At 42.3% G+C, this 20,676-nt stretch overlaps 1 pseudogene; it reads left to right on the top strand.

Moving 5' to 3' along the window:
- The first annotated feature begins 7,367 nt into the window (after window positions 1–7,367).
- On the top strand, window positions 7,368–20,322 carry LOC119508437 (annotated as a pseudogene).
- The last annotated feature ends 354 nt before the right edge of the window (window positions 20,323–20,676 follow it).

The raw sequence follows: 20,676 nt of genomic DNA, 5'->3' as shown, positions 1-20,676 counted from the left end.
ATACACGCTACACACACACACAGACCCTCTCACACTCACCCACACTCCGGGTAGGGGAACGTAAGCCTGCGCTCCTTTGGCCTTTGTGCGTGTCCTCGGGAGAGAGTCAACCCGGGGTAATTTAATGTCACTCTAACGGGAGTAGTGGCGCTCCTTGACACGCGAACCCACTTGTCTCCTTGAGTGGGCGCAAACACACGCATCCCCGGGATCACCCTCTCCCTGAGGTCAGCTGCGGGAGACAGGGCATTCGCTTTCCCTTTGCAGAGTCGCGCGCCCACACTCACTAGCATACTTTTTTTTCAACTGCCTTGTGGCCTCGTTGGCGGATTATAAATGTCTTCTTCTCCCTGTGATTTGTTTAATCCGTGGAAATGGTGCTGGTCCTATGTAAACAAGCCAAGTGCGGAATGAAGGCAGTCACCCATGCGTGGCCAGCCTGCCTATTTGTCAGAAAACCTTCATAAATACTGAGCCGGGGCTGGGCAAGGATGTGATGTCTCCATTTTTGCCAGGAAAGGGCACGAGGAAGACAAAGCGAGGCACGGCAGCGTGTAACCTTTAAGGGACAGATAGTCTGGGAGCTCGGAGGCTACGGAAGCTCCCAGGCTAATTCAGCGCGGGAGGATGACGGATGTGGGGCCAGCCGCTGGCCGGGAGTCTGCTGGGCGGGAGGCGGGCTGCTGCTGGGGAAGGCAAGGCTGGGGTGTTTTTGTACCCGGGAACACAATGCGCTACATTTCCCCAGGCTTGGCCCGGGAGGCCCCGGGAGGCCCAGGATTTAGGTCTGGCCTGGAGTTGCTCCTTGAGGAGTGGATCCAGACACCTGCTCATCTCCAGAAGCACCATCGCTCCCTGCAAATCTTCCCAACTATTTCATTTCCTACTTCACCTGGGTCCGTTCAAAACCTGGTGTCCCGGGTAGGTAGGGATGGAGCAGTGCTTCCGTCTTCCCATGTGCCTTAAAGTGCCCGGTGGTACCTGCCCAAAATCTATTTGCCCACCCTCGAAGTGTGGCCCTCCTCCCAAACTCGTCCTTTACTTTTTTTTTTTTTTTTAAAGAACAATGACTATGTGGCTAATTACACACTCCTAACAAAAGCAGTAATTACCACCTGTAATTATCATGGTCCATATTTAGAAAAAAATGTGAGAAAATGTCTAGTATTAAAACATGAAAACAGCTATTAATCAAACCTTTACACCTTCTTTAACTCAGACATAATGGTGGGTATTATCATAAATCTACTCTGATAGTAACACAAGAATAATGAGTTCAGTAATGATAGCGATGATGATCATAATGATTTTAACCAACAAAGAATGGTGTAGATTTATTGCTAATAATGTGGTACAGGAACCTCTTTCATTAAAATTACCTATGTGTGTTCTCCTCACTGGGGTAACCTGTGTGTGTGTGTGTGTGTGTGTGTGTGTGTGTGTGTGTGTGTGTGTGGTGTTGCCCGCTCCTGCCTGTGGTTAAGGATCAAAGCTGATTGTCTTCAGAGCACCACCTCCTTCTGGAAAGCCTTTATCTGAGTCTCTATTTGGCTTCAGGGTCCTCTCTTCTCCCCTAGAAGATTCTGGAATATCCAGTGGCATGTTGTTAACTGAGTGGTATCTACTCCAAAGATAGGGCACAGAAGGTGTGGCATGGATGTGTGTGGAAGGTTCTGGGGCCTGGAGAGAAAGCAGCTTTTCTGGGGCAGTTTTCCCCTTTCCTCCAGCCTACCCAACTCCTCACCCCTGTACTGTCTCCAGAAAAGGTCACTGTTGGGAAGTGGAAGACGGTCTTGGGGAGACCTCCGGGTCTCAGTCTTAGCAGAAGGGCCAGGTTGGTTTGGGGCTTTGACTGAAGGCACAAAAGGGAGAGAGATGGGGATTCGATTCCTTGAGTCTCAGCTTTAAAACTTGCCTTCTCTTCCAAAGTGAAGCAAAGCCCTTGGGACTGTTGGGGGCCCTGGAGATTGCAAAGGAAAGAACTTGGAGACCCTTAGCCACTCAGGGGGGTGAATGCCTCGGGGACTAGTCAGGTGGAAAATACAATAAACAGAGGGAATGTTCAGTTCAGCTGAATGTACCCTTGTTTTTAATGAAATTAACTTCGCATTTGTCCTTTGCAAATCTTTTAAAGAAGTCTTTCTCAGTGGAGAGCCATGTTTTAATGGAAACTACAGTACTGAACATGTGACTTTTTTTTTTTTAAGACCCCGCTTTTTAAATATATTCCTCCACTTCAGTGTGGGGAAATCCTCAGGAGCTCAAGCTCCAAAACCTAATTGTGCCCCTCAATTTTCAGCCCTAAGTAAATCCTCAATGCAAATCGTAAACCTTCAAGGCTTAAAAAGGAGGCTCTGCAAGCTTGAACTCCCAAAGATGAAGTAGAAAACTAACTACTCTTCCTAAACTCCCTGCCCAGGAAAAAGTGTAAATGCAACTACATACAAAACCTGTAGATATATTTAGTGATTTTCATATTCATCTGATTATATTTTCCTAATGCCAACCTTTCCAATTAACTGTAAAATTTTGTCAGTTATAGAGTATTGAATTCAGTGGGGACAAAATTAGAACTTAAATATAATAAATAATACATCTGTAGTATTTTAACCTCCACTACCAGTTATGAGATCAGTGTGTGGGCCAATTAACTACAGGTGGTTTTTTTTTTTTAAACTAAGGCACTATAAACACACTGGTTTTAAATGTCCTAATTAGTAACTTGCTCATTAATTAACTTTCTGATTAATTGTGTAGCAATCTAATTTGTAGATGAGCCACTTAAAGAGTGATACCTTGTAATTCTTTCTTCCGTCTTTAAAATTCACCCATAAAATGTGATTTTTTTATCTGGCTGGCCCCTTAGTTGTAGAAATTGCTTGCTTAAAACATGCTGTGCATTTGGTCTAAAATTAAATTTCACTTAATCCTTCCCTAACTCTTGTGGACAGGTGGGTTGGAGGCAGAGGGTGGGGGAAAGGCAGAGTTCCGTAAATAATAGGGAGTGAATAAAGGCCCAAATTACACTATACGCTTCAGCCTGAAAATATTCCCACCTTTCCTGCAGAGGAGAAAGAAAGTACTTATGCATGAATTTCATCACAACCAATTCTCAAATCCAAGAACTATTTTAGGGGAAAATAATTTTTAAAGAAAACTTATCATGGCCTCCACACCCCTATCATGGACTAGCCCAGGGGATAATTTAATTCAGTGGACAAAGGGCTAATGGCTGATTTCAATAGAGGCTGCCTCACAGTGGAACATCCCCGGGTTGTTCTATTAGCATCAGAAAGGGCGCCGGGTCCTGCTTCTACCAGAGCTATTGTTGCCCGGGTGTGTCCCCAGTCTCATCCTGCAGAAAGCCTTTAGCCCTGATGGCAGATGATTCTCTAAGTGAATAGAGATGAAGGCAGGGATATTAAGTGACTCTATAAAACATCCCGGACACAATTGTGTGATTGATGGAGGACAAAGTGGGAACAGCAGGACACAGGATCCTGGGAGAAGCAGCCTTGTCAATGCGAGAAACCCATCTCTGGAAACAGCTTCTCCTAGAGGAGTTTGCAGTCTATTTGTATGAGTAATCAGCTGGGCCCCCTCTCTGTCAGCCCTGTTTACTCACTGATTTTCTCAACAAGACAACCATTGACACTGGATGGATGGGGCTAATCTGGCGCAGAACTGGCGGCTTCACAGAGGCTACAGGTCGAAAATAGAGCGCCGTGCCAGCTTCACCTCGCCTAATCTAGCGGCTAATATTTATTAGAGCCAATTTATACCGCTGCTCTCTCAAAGAGCAAGGAAGGCCTGAGTGCAATTAATAACATGGGCAATAACCACAGACAAACAAATAAATAAGAATTTGTGAACTGTTTGGTTGGTTTTAAAAGAGAGTGGGAAGGGTTGGGTTTGCCACTTGGAGCTGTAAGGAGAGGAAGTAAAGGTAGCTGTGAAGCCCCTAAAAAGGGGCTTTCTCCTTGGTCCTATCATCCAGTCGCAGAGCAACAACCTGGCTGCAAAATGGCTTTGGAACCTGCAAGGGTGCATATAATTCCATACTGCATCTAACAGAATCTGTACATGGACACCTGCCCTCGCAGGCAGAGGTGCGTGAGCACTGCATACTTCTCTTGTAAATATCCAGTTTATGTGCATCCCCACCCCTAGAGGAGGGAAACCCAGTTAGCATGCCTTGCATTCTGCAGCCACCGAGAAGAGTAGCTAGTGGCTGACTGGGAACTAGACACCCTTTCCGGGAGCAGGAGGAGACTAGAAAATGCGAATGGGTTGCTAGCAAAGGGGACCCGAGGGTAAAGGCCCCAGACCCCTCTCTTTAAAATCTGTCTTGGTACTGGAGGTCTGTTGCTAGAGATGCTGCCAGTTGCTGAGTTTGTTGTGTTTAACATGATTTTGCCGGACCGAGCTGAAGGGAAACAGGAAAAGAGAGTGTGTGGCGCTCGCGGGCTCATCGTGGGCCTGGAGCCCGGGTGGTCATCCAGGCTCGAGTAGGCGCACATTGCAAAGGGCTGGGAAGATGCCGCATTGTTCTTAACCCGATGCCGTGGCAGCGGGGGACTGCTGCACCACCGCTGACCTCGCCGCCGCCGGGGCCTGCAGACCGCAAGCAGTGAGGAAAGGAGCCCTTTGCCCTCGCGCCCTGGTCTCTCCACTCGCCCGCCTCGACCCCCTCTGGGCCAGCGGGCGCCCGCGCCTTGCTAATTGCTCGGCTCCCTTCATGCACACATCTCCACTAATTTTACATTTCTCATTCTGCGGGTAGCTGGAAAGCGGCTCGGGGGGAATACAGTACCTTCTCTTAGCTACCGCATGAATACAGTGAGTGGTGGCGGTCCAGGCATCCCTGGCCGGGGGGTTTGGTAAATTAGCAGCTTGGCTGTATAATCAGGCATTCGCCATTGAGGCCACAGTGCTGTACCCGTTAACCAGGTGAGATTTCATCATCTGATGTGTTGGGAAGTGTGACCTAGCTGCTAAATTAGCAATTAAACTTCACAAATATCATTCGAGTGTTTTTTTTGTTTTGTTTTGTTTTTATTTCAGACCAGAGCCAGGTATCCCAGTCATTAAATAAATAAATAAATAAATAAATAAATAAAATTAAAACCCAACCCCAAACCTTTTCCAAAATGAACCCACTAAGGGAAATGCTTTTCTTTTTGAAACACATGAAATAACATGGTTTGGTATCTAAAGACAAGATTTGAATTCTATTATCCTCTAAAATAGACCTTGGTAGTTGTGGTTCTAGCTGTATAGGGGGGAAAAGGACTGTTTCTGACCAGCCAGATCCTCCAAAGGTAGGGAAGGACTATGTGTAAAATATATTAGATATTATGTAATCTAGGACAGGAAAATCTGAGAAATCATAAGAGGTTTGTCCCTTTGGGCCTATTGTTTAGATTTATTATTGTATTAAAAGTTGGAATCAAAATGAAAAGGGCAAATATTCAGGTAAAAGGTTACTTCAAGCCTGTAACACAGTGTTTAGGAGTCAGTCCCTGAGGCTGCCCTGGGATCTGACTCCACCTTGATCTTTAAGGTGGAGCCATGTCAGTTGTGGCTGGTTACTGAAACACTGGGTGTGGATTAGGAGATCCTCATTAGATTTTCTTCCCACAGTCAAGTTAAGATATCCCCTTGGCACATATGCCTTATGTCTGTAGGTATGTGGAATAAATACGTGGTTTCTATAATAGACAGAGAGACAGCGTGCAAGACAGAAGATTTTTTTGTGTGTTAGATGCCTAAATGTAAACATAACAGAAATATTATTAGCTTTATCTGCCGACACCAGGGATGCAGGTTAAAGTTATTTTTCATTTAATTTGATAGTGAATAAAGCACTTAAGGCACTTGATGATTTATTGATCAAGTAGAAATCAGGGGCAGACAACAGCTCCTTATTTAATCCCCAACCACACGATTAAAAGCCAAGTGAACTTTTTAAAATAATTTGCTCAATAAGCTTTATGTTATATAAAGAATAAAAAGAGAGCCATTCTTCTGACCTATAAATCTCTCCTTTGGCTTATATGAATGACTACGGGGCACATGAACCTCCATTGAACTGTAAACACTGTTTTAATGGACAGTAATGGCCCTATGATTTTTAGCTATTGTTCCAAAATGACTACCATGTTTATTGCCATCATTAAAAATGAATTAAAGAGTTATGAAACTCTTCAATAATGAGAACTCCAGCCGTTCATAAGCGGTGGCTTTCAGCGCACTCGAAAGTTTCCGCCTGGCTAGGGTGGTGCAGGCTGCGGGACACTCATCCCCCACAACGGTTTGGGGGCGGGGGGTGGTGCAGAGACTGTCTCCTGGTGAGATGGGTGAGGGCCTAGCGGACTGGGGAAGAGAGAGGAAGGAGGAGGCGACGGGGTAGAGGAGGGAATTTCGGGAAGCCATGCCTGCTCGGACGCTCCCCGTGAAGAGGAGCGCGGGTGGGTGGAGGAGGGAATTGGGGACAGGGAAAGGTCACTGTGTGCTTCTTTGCCCACGTAAGGGTCCGCGGCCGGGAACCCGGACTGTCTCAGGGAGGCGTTAAGTGGAAAGAATGGTATGAAGAGGATGGGGGTGGGGGGGCGGCGAGAGGCGTCTACACGGTCGTTGCCCGGCCTGGGAAAGTGCTCGTAGACGCTGCGGGGACAGACGCGGGACCCGGCGGCGGCAGCCCGGCCGCCTGTCCCTTTCCAACCCACGCCCTGCATCAGCAAGGGGCGTCCACTCCTTCCCTACAGCCGCCTTGCCGCTGGGGGCCTTGCAGGAAAATGGCTCGGGAAAGTTGCGCACAGCCTGTGCACTGTTCTCCAAGGGGTCCCTGGCTGGAGCCTGCACGTTTCTCTTTGCATTAGCAAAGCCCAAAGTCATCCAGTTTGCGCTAATCACCACAATTAGTCCTGAATTATCACCGGACTCTGACAGACGTTCCTTGTAACTCTCTTTTATTTCCAACAGCCCTAATCAGCCGCTCTCATTACAAACGCTGATTAAACTGCAAATTATCCAGCAGCGGCCCTGTTCCCGTCTACCAGCAGCTCGTTCAATATCAATTAAGGCCGAGCGGCAAAGCTTGCAGCCTCCGAGAGCTTCCAACTGCCTGATAGTGGCACTTATTAGTTTGGAAAACTAGGAAAATACTAATAATCAACAACCAAGGGGAAAGAGTAGGCAACCAAACAAAAGGAAGGCAGGAGAGCAGCACCCAAGAGGAAGAGTGCGCCACCTGCCCGCCCCCACTCCTACCGCCCCAGGTGCGAGCCCAGCCTCCAACCAGGGGGCAGGGAGGGGCAGCTTGCTGCGAGGGGCCCCGGCTCCCGGAGAGAGCGAGGTTGCGCGCGATGGTCAAATATATTTGCCTAAGGTACTGTCATAGGTTCGCCGATGACACTTTTGCAAATATTTGGGCTTTAGACAACAGACTAACTTCCAGAACCGCCTCTGTCGAGTCGTTCTGGAATCCGTTTCCAATAAGCTGTTTAGTTTGATGCTTAAAAGCATTGACCTCGTCCCATAAATAAAATGGGAGCTGATGTCAGTTGATTTTATTTACCTATTCTGTCAAATTAGATTTCCACGGCAGAGCATTGCCGGCACAGGCTGCAAAAAATGCAGTTCTGGGGCTCATAACCAACCCCTTACACCCCGCCATCCCCGCCAGGTGGGACTGAGGTGTGAAGACAAAAGCTTTCTTTGTCTCACTCCCTCTTTCTCCCACACTCCTCTGCATTTTAAGAGGGGGCGGCTGCAGGCGGGAGAAACTAGCTCCACCCCTCCAAGGAAACTCGAATTTGCCAGTAGAGTCAATTGGGGTGAAGAAGGCAGCTGGAGAAAGACCCCGGTGTGTGTGTGTGTGTGGGGGGGGGCGGTTAGGTACCTGGTACCCTCCAGTTCAGCGCTACCCCGTTTGCCGCCTACACAGAGCCTAGCTCCCTGCGGGGTGTTCTTTCCCATTTGATAGAATTGCCTCTCCCCTCCAGAAGTTAAAAATGGCGGAGGGAGGACGGAGATAATACTAAAGCTGGAGAGGGGAGTTAATATACTCTTCATTTCTACCTATGATTAGACAAGGCATGTTTTTGAGGATTTATACATAATTAATAGTGTGTGTGTTACCAAAAACCGTCTATTCACCGATGGGCCTGAATCCCTTTGAAAGCTCAGGTTAGGGATCCATTACCACAGAATACCTGATAGGGCTAAGCAACCATACTTACTCCCTTGGACAAGAAGCCTGAGTTCAATTTTTTGCTCCTTTCCTAAACTTGGGGCAAGTTACTTATATTACATCTTCTTAGAATTTAAAGACAGGAAAAAATTCACTGCCCCTGAAGAGCTGGTTTGCTTTTTTCACTCTGGAGTGGAAAAACCACATGACTGATTTGTTTTCCTTCTTGCATTCACTGCCAGGAAGCTCACAGCTAAATCCCATATTTACCATGATACCTATCTTTGTGTTAGAATTACCTCCTCTCATTCCTTAACCCTATTTCTCCTGCTTTTTGTTGGAAATAAGCAGGACATAAGCAAGTGTCTTATGGGTATTTCTTGCTCTTATCTTTACATCACCAGAGAAGTAAGTATAGCGCATTTGTAACTGAAAATACTTTTGGGCTCTTAGGAGAAAGAATCTTTATAAAATATACCACATTTGCCTTATTCTATTTCTGAGAATTACTTGCATTCCAAATTAAGGGAGAACCTCCTTTGATTAAAAGAATGTTTCTGCTCTTTCTTATGTTAGCCATGCCATCTCTTTCCTCTACATTTTCACAACCACTACCTCAGACTAGGACTTCATCATTTTATGCTCAAATTTCTGAAGCAGGATCCTAAGCAAGTCCCCCAGACAGTGATGGACTAATTTATCCCCACACACAGCTCCTAATGTGGTCTTCTGAAATAATGTGGTCTTCTGAAATACTGTGGTCTCCCACTAAGGGTCACTTAGCATATTCTTCTCTGACTCCCTCTACTATTTTGTTTACATCTCTTAAAACTTTAGAATTTCTGTTCTGTAGCTAATTTTCATTTACTCATATATGCTTTTAAATGGTCTCAACTTTTTCCAATGTAAAAATATATTATTGAGAACCTGCTATACACCAGACACTTGCTAAATTCTTTACATGTGTTATCTCATTTGATCACCAAACAACCCAATTATATAGATAGAATTATTATTATCATTATCCCATTTCAAATAAAGCTTAGAGAGTAAGTAACAGCTCAATGTTCCACAGCTAGTGGCCATGTGAATCAGGGACCAAGCACAGATTCTACATTTCTTGAGTTTTGGGCTTCCCCAACCTTTGAGGAAAGGACCATGCTTTGGATTTGTGTGTGTGTGTGTGTGTGTGTGTGTGTGTGTGTGTGTGTGTGTGTTTCTTCTCTACCACATAATAGGAATTCAGGAAAAACGTATGTTGACTGACATTTTAAAAATCTATGGGACACACACACATACAGAAAGAACATGACTTTGATAATGAAGTTTCCTGCTGCAGAATCTCAGTGAATATAATCCCTGGATTATCCATCTTCTCACCAAAGAGGGGAAACATATTTCTTTCTTTCTTTAACCATTAAATCGACCCTGATTTGATTGCCACTAGTAGCTGTCGGCACGTGCCTAAGAAAGAAATGTGGCCCTTGGGAGTCTCCTTCTACAGGACATTACTAGGGTATTGTAATAAGGCATCTCTCCAGCTGGCATGGGCAGAACCATTTGAAGCCCACTCACACAGCTTTTTGGAATTTGACATTCCTAACCAAATAAGCTTCTCATGTGAAAACTGCTCAAAAGGCAAGATTAGGGGAGCCAGCTAGTGACAGCTTTTAGATAAAGGCATGTATATATGAGTTTATAAATTATCTGTAAAAGCTGAAAATATTTTAATATTTTCAATATTGGTATGAGGAGAGTTTTGCCCAAATGTCCTAAAACTCAGATTAAAGTCCTAATCTTGATGAGCAAGGCCTTATTTTGGATATTTTTAAATCTAATTTTATGACCTGTCATGGAAACCTTGAAAAATTACTTCCTGTCATGACATTTTAAAAATTGCCTTTTATCCCTGAAACTGAAGAATAAAGATGCTTTTAGCAATAAGATATAGTACAGGGTAGGGCCCATGTTTAAAAATACTGCTGACAAAGACACATTTGAAAAAAACTAATGCTATTGCCACTGGCAGAGTTGATCCTCCTTGGCTGAACCTTTGGTGTACTGGTGCCTAAGCGGCCATTTCTACTTACATGGTACAGTTAGAGGTTATTGCAACCATCTTAGCAATAGATGGGAGCTCAGCTGGAACTGATATGTGTGATCACTGATTGATTACCTGTCTGCTTGATAGTGTGTAGTTGAGTGAACTCGTTTCCTTTACAGGACAGAAAGATTCACAAAGTAGAAAGCGCAGGTCCTTAAATTACATGAAAATTAATGGTAAGGATATAGTGATGAATCTCTACGCATATATATGCACATATTATGGGTATGGGTCTACCCTGATTTAAGAAAATCACAGTGATGACAGTTTATAGTTACAATACAGACAAAAGGATGTATTGTTAGCATTACAAAAAAAAAGAATTAATTTCTTTCTTACAAGGGAATTAGCTTCAAGCTTCTATAAAATTCTCATCTTCCTATTGCATTTGACATATACTTTGATTTATAACCATTCTCTTAAAGCATAGCTTTCTGGGGACTCATCTGTTGCATAAAGCAAGGTGCACATGTATTGTCTGTTCTGTTGGAATTCTGTTGCTTGAACTCTCCAAAGGGCTGAATGTCTTATTTATCTTCTACTCCAAGAGCTGTATCTTTAAATAATAACTGCTCCATAGGTATCTGCAGAAATTAAAAGTGAAAAGATGGTGTTATTGTGATGATAGTTCTGGGTCCTGTAGTTTGTTCTTTGCTGTGTGCATGCACGAAGGGCTCTCCTGTTGGTAGGAGGCAGTTGCGTTTCTGTGGGGTTTGTTTCTATTTCCTATTATGTCTCTTGACAGCAGGACAAGGCCTAGACTCAAAATGCTGCATGCTGCTGCCCTGACCACTTCTCCTGGTTCTCTAAGGTCAATTGGAGGCTCTGCTTCAGTAAGTCTTTCTAGTGTTTGTCTGGTCAGTGTGTTAGTCTTCTTCCCACCTCAATTCATTGAGCAGAAGCCTAGCTCTCATACCTGTTCTCATAAATCTCTGCCAAGCCTGTCCATGGGGGAGGGGATGCCGCCTGTAACACAAAGTCCACTTCTTTGCTTATGTCAGAATTTGCTGCCGTAAAGCCCCTCACCCAACCAGGCTCCCTATCAGTGACTGCATGTGACCCTAGGTTTCCCAGTTCTCATATTCAAACATTCAGTTATGATGATCTGTTATTCCCAAGAATACTAGGGCTTAAACTTTTGGGGGTCATGGATTCCTTTGAGGATCTGATAAAAGTTATAGACCTCTTCCTCAGAAAAATGCACATATTCTCATTCATGGAAAATTTCACCTACATTTTTGGAGGGTGCACAGGTCCCTTGAAGTTAAAAATTCCTTCCTTAGAGACAGACCCCTTTAGTTCTTGTTTGCTGTGAGTTATGCCAGCAGAATTCTTGTTCTTCCATCACCAATAACAAAACAGAATAAAACAAAACAAAACAACAACAACAACAAAGCCAAGGGAAGATCAAATCAGTTTTTCTCAAATCCCTCCAAAAAGCAGGTGGAAGTATCATTAATGTCTGTGAAATCCATTTCTCTCTCTCTCTCCTAATCACCAGTTTCACACATTTACACAATGTTCCGCCTTCAGGTTGTTTTGGTATGCCCATCTTTACACAGATGTAACCACAGTTCTACAAATACACATGGACAGCTCACAGGCTCAACTTTTACTAGCATTTTCAATGCTAGAACAAAAGGAAATCTTAGGTTTCACTCTCTCTTTTATTTCTCCTTTCCCATCTCTGGGAAGTTGGCTCACCAGTACTGAAATGACCAAAAAGAGAAGAGATAAAACTCCATTAAACCAAACTAACCTAATCATTCAAGTCAAGGTGTCTATTTCAGTAGACTCACACAAATCTACCTATAGGAACATGTAAACCTTTAGGATTTCTAAAGGAACAATTATTATTTCCTTTGTGAAGACATAGAAAAGCTCTAAATCATTCTTACTTCAAATGAATGAGTGAATGCATTTTCAGATAGTCTGTCATGTATATAACCAAAGTGGACTTTTAATTATGGGACATTAACTGTGATTTAATATATCATTGTAACCACAGAGTATAGAGCATATGAACTGTTGCAGAACTTAGAACATGTTTGCACTGTATGGGATTTATTTTGATTTTTGCTGCTCACTTCATTGGAGTTCAGTCCTCGTCTCCATCCCAAGTGACTTTTCCTCAGTACTCAGTGCATATGCATTTTGTCCTGTCCTTTGGGCAGTGACAGCTGGAATAGCAGATGACTATAAACAGCATCAGGGTGTCCCTTCAGACTACTGAGGATGTTGCCCAACTGCATCCCTAACCCAGAGAAGCTCTTCAGTGGCGTCATGAAAATGGCAACAAGGGGATAACCCATGATCTGTGTTCAACTCTTCTAGAACCATATCTCAAGTCAATGGTTTTTTATCACTAAGTTTTGGAAAACCTATAAACAAAATGGTGCTTTCATTCATAAGGTCTGAGAATCTTAATTGAGATGTTCAAGAATTAAAAGTGTAACAAGACACTAATATAGCAATACGTAAAGAGAAATATTGGAAGACTCAGAGACAGAGAGTCTCTACCCAATGAAAATAGGGGATAGCTATCTAACCAAGGCAGAACAAATGACAAAGAAAAGATGAAAATCAAGATAGCAACCACCACCAACAAACATATTCTTTTTATAAATCTATTTTTATAATGTATTTTTCTTATAAATATATACTTGAAAAATATGTTCTTAAATATACTGCATTGAAAATTTCTTATAAACATATTTTTATTATTAACAATAAAAAATGAATATTATTCATAATAATTCTTCCTGTTTAATAAGCATTTTAAAAAAATAAATTGTCTTTACACCCCTCAATCTATCTCTAAGTTGTTTCTCCAGCTCCAACTCAAGCAGCAAGCTGAGGCAGTAGAGACTAAGTCCCTCAAATGTCATTATGAAGACAGAATCAGGTCAACCTAAAATAACTGAAAGAAACAAGTAAATTTGGCAAATTGGCTTTTAGTGAATTGGCTTTGGACAAATTGGCCTTCTAGGCCCAGTGCCAAGTCCTTCTTGCTATGATCCTAGTTATGAATCTGTGCCCCAGTCTTGCTAACAGGAATTCTGTCTTGTTCCTAAGAGGCACCTAATTCTTCAGGTCTGGTGAATGGATTTCCCTCTTGTTCATTAAGTCTGGGCCTCACCTTCTTGCCCAGTACGAATCCCAAAGAGGAAGTCCTACCTCTATGGATAGAGTCGTATTATTCATTCGGGAAATTTTATTGAGCACTACTGTTTGCCAGGCTCTGTCCTAGCACCAGGGATATGACCATGAATCAGACAAACAAAGCTCATATTGACCACATGATGCTTGTAATTGACAGAAGAAGATAAGCAATAAAAATATATATATATAATTTCAGACATTGATGAGGGCGAAAAAGAAAATTAAATGGATTAATTAAATAGAGGGAGATGTGGGGGGCTACTTGAGATTGGGTGGTCAAGAAGGTCTCTTTGACTAGGTGACATTTAAGCCATGACTTAACTAACAAGGGGTCTGATGTCAGGCAAAGATCAGAGGAGGAGAAAGCACATTCCAGGTTGCAAGGATAGTCACTGCAAAATCCATTAATACAGAAATGCCTGGCATCTTCTCAGAATAGAAAGAAAATTGTGACTGGAATTAATGAGAAAGGAGAGTAACAAGAGTTGAGGTCAGAGAGGTAAGCAGGGGCAGATCATATAGGGCCTTGTAGACCATGGTAAGAATCCTGGATATTATTCTCAATGCAATAGAAAGCCATTGGAGAATTTTAACATGGGAGTGATGTGATTGAATTTATTTTTTTAAAAATCACTTTGGCTGCCAAGGAGGAAATGCATTGTAGAGGGCAAGAGTGGAAGCAGGGAGCTCAGTTGGGAAACTACTGCAAATTCTTGGGAGTGATGATGTTACCTTGGTATGGCGGCACTTGCAAAGATAGGGAAGAGGATGGATTTGTGATATATTTTGGAGGGAAATGACAGAATTGCCAGTGAATTAGGTGTAGGAGATGAGGGAAAAAGATGAAACAGATGGCTTCCAGGTCTTGATCTTGTTGGTGTATGGTTTCCTGAAATGAGGAACGGCAGTCCTTGTTGGAATGGCAGGGAGTAAGCATTCTCTTTAAGATATTCTTGAACCCTCCAAGTAGTTACTTCTGACAGACATCCCTGATACTGATCACCTATTTTCTTGCAATTTCAAACAATATCTGACTTTGAGTTCCTTTGCTGTTCCCCTTCTGTGTGTCCAACACTTCATTATGTCATAGTGAGCCTCCAATGTGTCTGCAGTTTTCCAGGCCCCCTCACATTGTCTGATGCCTCGTCTGTTGGGTTGTATTTTCTCCATGTCCCAACCATGTACCTGTGGTTAGGTGTGCACCCCAAATACAAGCTCAGACTCATTAGAGCAGATTTCAGCAGGTTCTCTGCTCTTCCCTTTCTTGCCCTGGACAAATTGCTTCACCTCTCTGGGCCTTGGCTTCCTTGTTTGTAAAATGATTTGGGTCAGCGCTTCTCTAGGTGGCGTCCCTGAAGCAGCATCATCAACATTACCTGGGAATTCATGAAGAAATGCAAATTATCAGGCCCCACCCAGACTTATTAAATCAGAACCTCTAGGAGTAGGGCACAGCAATCTATTTTAACAAGTCCTGCAGATTGTTCTCACCCGTGCCCTATTTTGAGAACCACTGAACTAGAGGTTCTCTAAGGTCCTTTCTAGTGCTAACATTCTATGAATCCATCATCCTTTAATCTGATCTGTATGATTTAAATCATTTTTTAAAAAAATTCTTTAATGATGTCTTAAGGATATGTAAAGTTCAGAAAAATGAAAGAGCAAATCCTGAAACAACACATTTCTTATATATTTATGTAGTTTTTCCAAACATTTGTTTAATTCATCAGCTTCCAGCCATAATACTTTTAAAGAAACTTTAATAAAAAAAAATCACTCTGAGATTTATCACAGTGGAGTTGTACATCATTTTAGTGAATGGTTGAAAACTGCTGAACAGGTGTAATAATGCCTTTGGGATTAAATAATTGTAACAGAATTACATCTTCATAATGACGGGGAAGGGAGGCGGCACCTCTCACTGCTCTCTCGGTTGATTTTAGATGGGCTGTAGGAGTTGGAGCTAGTCTGAACCATAATTTACCACCCACTGTTTGGGATGCTATATTTGTAAATTGTCCACAAAATAATAATTGTTAAGCTGTGGTCAAATGCAAATTTCCAAGAGATGAGTTTAAATTGGTACAATGGTTTATAACACAGTTTTCTTAAATTTGTATCTATGTGATGCTAAAATAACCAATTATTTCCATCAATTCAGTTTTTAAAAAACACCGAAAAGTAAAACAAATGACACCCAAATCAACTAAAGCCGTTTATTTACTGTCAACATGACAAAATTAAAACTTATTTAACTGAACGTCTCCTGTTTCTCTTGTTACAGAGGCAATGTGAAACATAAGAAAATAATTTAAAGATGTAAAGATTAATAACATCCAAAAAGCTCAAGCAAAAAATCAACCTGCAGCTCATGAGCTCTCTGAGTCCACTAGAGAATCTCAGTTTGGTGTGTTGCTGTTGTTATTGTTTTAATAAAAAGGATCCTTAGGACTTTATTTTTTAAAAGATTGTAAATATCTTAAATGTTAGCTTTGAAAATTTCACTAAATGTCTCTACTTACTGCATGGGCTAAAGATGAAAAAAAATAGTCAAGGGAAGTGCATTTAAAACAGAAGTCATTAAATACTGTGGGAAGAGGTGAATTCTTAGTACACAAACGTGTTCGGATTTTTCACTTGTAGGCTCCTGTGTTCTTGATGAACATAAAAACAGGCCCTGCCTTTCTAAACCATGAATGTGAGACCTGGAACAACAGCTAGAAGACAGATCTTAGGTGTCTTTATAGCTCATTCTTTTTGTCTTTAGTACAGGCAGCTCTACCATTTAATTGTACCAATTTGTAAGAAGATTCTAAGTGTATTCTAGTTGATGCTTAAACTGAAAGGAAATGATATACTCACAATGCTATATAACATAAGCCAAGGGGTTTCTCACAGTTAATTGAAACATCTGAGTAAAATGAAGATTACCTGTGTTTTATGTCTGCCATTGATGAGAAAACGAGATATTGGTGTGATGTACTCATTGGCTTGTGAATCTAAAGGTGTGCAGAGAGTGTCACAAATCAACTTGATGTCCCTGAGAAGGAGATTTTACCTCTGAAGCTCTGATTAATAAAAAAAGATATTTAGCTAGATATTTCTTGGTTGCCTATGCATCTGGGTGTTCTGACACAGAGCAGCCCCTTCATTTCAGGGCTGAAATAACTTACATTCATGATATCAGCTCAGGATACATTGTCTTTAGATTAGTATATGTAAAATATCTCAGTTGGAGACACTAACGAGTCAAAACAAATCACACTAAACTTGGTTTGAAGATCTGTTCTCATTTGCAAAGGTTATAGGAATTTGATACAAGAATACCAGATCATTTTTCCCTGAGCACAAAATTTGTTTATGGCCAATCCAGAAAAGAAGTGGCAAACATAAAGAATTAGACGTATTCATCTCCTGCTACTTACATATCTGAGTTGGCCTGGTTCCTGCTGAACTCCATTGCTTTTTCTCTTATCTGAAAGTAGGAGGAGACATAGAGGGGAAGGTCAGGGTAGTGGGCAGAGGGAATGAGAAGACATGAGAAAAGCCTTCCCTGACCACTCATGTCCACTTGCACTAGCATACCCAAAGCCAGAGAACAGGCTAATGAGAATGCAAAGGAACAAATAAACTGATGGAACCCCAATGTCCCCTGTCAGACACAACATCCTGCCTTGTCTTTGGTAAGGAGAACTGAAGGAGATGCTCATACAGGTTGGAAAGACCAAAACAACATAAGTAATTCCACTGTCCAGGGCCCAGAGTGATTTTCAACTTCTCTAAGGTTGGTTATCGGCCCAGTGCCAGGCTTCCTGGTCCAATAACCTTTCTTCTACATCACCATTTCCCAAAGAATGTCTCTCAGAAAACTTAGTTCCGCAGGTGGTCAGCAAAATAGGTATCACAAAGACAGCGTGCTGTGGTCCAATAAACATAGGAAGCAGATGGTTAGATTCATTCACTCCTTCATTTAAACAATGTCAAATAGGCTTCATGAGAGTAGGGTTCCTCCAAGTCTTTATTTGCCATTAATTGTGGAAGGAGAAGTATGACTTGCTGATGTTGAATATAGTGTTGCCCAGACGTGCGCAATAGCAGAATCCTTTTCTGTTTCTTGGAGGAGTATTGGAGGAGCTTCGGGCTCTAGTGATTCACAGAACACAGTTTGGATAAGCCTAATATGTATCAATGGCCACTTACTTGCTGGGAGACTTGTGAGAAGACCAATTTGTTCACAATGTGATGGGATGCCCTAGGGCAAGTCAGATACTCAGACCCACAGTATCCTCATCTGCCAAGCGAGGCAGTTTGTCTAGAGCAGTCATTCTAAATTAGTGAGATAAGGGAAGTATTGTGACCACTGATGGCTGGACCAGAATCTTCTGGAGGCAAGGAAGGGGCCTGTGTGTTACGCAAAGCTTTCCATGCCTGCACCCTCTCCAGTTGAGAATCAGTGACTTAGAGGTCCCCCCTGGCTTCAGTATTATTGACCTAATGACATATTTATATTATATTATATTATATTATATTATATTATATTATATTATTATTATATCCCTTCCTCTTAGAACATGCATACATTATTTGACCCAGAAAGTCTTCCTGTTGGAGTTTTTCTTACTGATAAACTTGCATATTTATGAAATATATATATATGGTGATGTTCACTGGAGCAGCATTTATAACAACAAGAGTTTGGAAATGGCTGAACATCCACCAAAAGAATATGTCGGAGGCCATTACAAAGAACAGAACTATCTCCATGATGTATTATTCAGTGCAAAAAGCAAAGGGCAGACACTGTAAAGTATTCAATATTGGAATAAAACTATATAGAACACATTATTGGTATAAAAAATAAAGACAAGAAGCATAAGCTTGTTTATGTATGGAATATTTCTGGAAGGTTACTCAAGAAACTGAAAATGGTGGTTGCCCTTGGGGAGGACAACTTAGTATCTGGGGCACAGGGGTTCAAAAAGACTTACTTTGAACTCTATACCCCTTTGTACTATTTGAATTTTGTACCACATGTAAGATAGTTGTCCCGATTCCTTTTCTGTCTATATGTTCGTGCCGGTCTTCACATCCAGAGGTGGAGTCTTTCCCTTCCCTTTGAATCTGAGCTGGCCTCCTGACGTCCTTTGATAGAAGTGTTGCTGTGGTAGGTCCACCCCTAACCTTTAGGAGGCAGCTTCTGCTCCCTTCTCTTAGAAGACAGCTACCATGTATGAAGGTCACATACCCAAAGATCACCATGCTGTGAGGAAGCCAACCTACCCATATGGAGAGCCCATGTGGAGAGAGAGATGCCAGTCAGCCCCAAGCTGTTCCAGCTATCTCAACTGAGGCACCAGATGTGTGAGTGAAGAAGCCATCTTAGACATTCCAGCCCCAACAGACACCACATGGAGCTGAAGAAACCTGGCTGAGCCTGGTCCAGATTGTAAGATTGTGAAAAATAATGAATTGCTATTGTTTTAAACCACTAAGTTTTGGGGTGGTTTGTTAAGCAGCAAGAGATAAGAAAATAATTATGTAAAATAGTTTGAAAAGTATTTTCTATACAATTTTGTGTAAATGCAGACCTTGAGAGCATTTTGATAGTAGGATCAAGGAAGAGAGACACAGGTTACTGAAGTGGGGGAGCAGAGGGTACCACCCAGGGGGCAAAGGAGTGAAACTAGTGAGGCTAAAGGTAAATTTTTCCAACTTCACAAATTACCATGGGTCTGGCTTATCAGGGCACCCCCCCCCCACCCCCACCCCCACCCAACACACTCTCGTTCTGTTTCTCCCTCTCTCTCTCATATGAATATACATAGCACACTTAATTATTCTTGTAATTGGGGGAGAGGCGGGGAATATAAAGCAGGTTAATTGCCAACACCATCAGCCAGAGTCTGAGACTGTGAATTGAGTGTATGTTCCACATTATACCACTGGATGCCCTTTGGGAACTGACAATAGAAGCTAGAAAGAAACAAGACAAAAGAACCTAAGTAGCATAACCTCAATATGTCAAAGTAATAGGTGGAAGGAAGGAGGAATTAGTTTGATTTTAATGAAAAGAATGAATTCTAAAATATTTCAAAGGGCTGCAGTTATTACTTTTAAGTACAATACATTTTACAAAGCAATAAATGGGTACCTAGTAAGTTAAATGAGGTAAGTTAATGAAAGAATTAAGATTCACAAGAGGCCTACATTATATAATTATGTATCATAAAACAGAAAGTCCTTTAACATGTTAGAATTAATTGAATGACCCAGAAATTGAAGATACATTGAAGTTTTAGTTTGAAAAAGCAACTAATTTCAGATTACTGCTTTATGCTTAGTAGGCATTCAACAAATACCTGTTAAAGTAAAATGAACTGGGGAGCTGTGGGCGAGGGTGTAGACATGGCCAATCCAAGAACCAAGCCATGTACAGTCAGTCCCGGAAATAGCACAGAAATGGCGTCAAGAAGCCCTGATCACAAAGACAGGAATCTCTTAAGGGGGTGGACCCCAAGTTCTTAAGGAACTTGCGTTTGGCCAAGAAGCATAACAAGAAGGGCCTGAAGAAGATGCAGGCCAACAATGCCAAGGCCATGAGCACACGTGCAGAGGCCATCAAGGCCCTCATGAAGCCCAAGATCCCAAATAGCAGTAGCCACAAGCTCAATCACCTTGCCTACATTGCCCACCCCAAGCTCGGGAAGCATGCTTGTGTGGCATCGCCAAGGGTCTCAGACTCTGCCGGCCAAAGTCCAAGGCCAAGGATAAAATCAAGTCCCAGGCTCCAGCTCCAGCCCAGGTTACTGCTTCCAGTCAGGCTCCCAAAGGTGCCCAGGCCCCCATGAAGGCTCCTGAATAGAGTTCTCCTAGGATGGAAGGACTGGTGTGACCCCTGGGCTGCCATGTGCACGGTGCTGGGTCCTCCTGTGCTATTTGTACAAAGAAACCTGAGGCAGGAGCTGTCAAAAAAAAAAAAAAAAAAAAAAAAGTAAAATGAACCAATTAGTAAAGTCCATCAGAAATTGTCACTCCCTCTGGACCAGGAAGTATGTCCAGTTCCCGTTGTGTTAGTGGCAATGCCACACTCCTCCACTCGAAAGCATAGCCAGAGGCAACTGAAAGTGGGAAGACAACTTTAGACATGCTCTCATTTATTAAAAAAAGGAAAGAAAATCATTTAAAAACATTAGTAATGTAACTATCAATAGTAACA

This window comes from Choloepus didactylus, chromosome 13 (genome assembly GCF_015220235.1).
Source record: "Choloepus didactylus isolate mChoDid1 chromosome 13, mChoDid1.pri, whole genome shotgun sequence".
In the NCBI taxonomy this organism is placed as follows: Eukaryota; Metazoa; Chordata; class Mammalia; order Pilosa; family Megalonychidae; genus Choloepus; species Choloepus didactylus.
The sequence above is the reverse complement of the archived record's forward strand: the minus strand, read 5'-3'. Positions and strand labels throughout refer to the sequence as shown.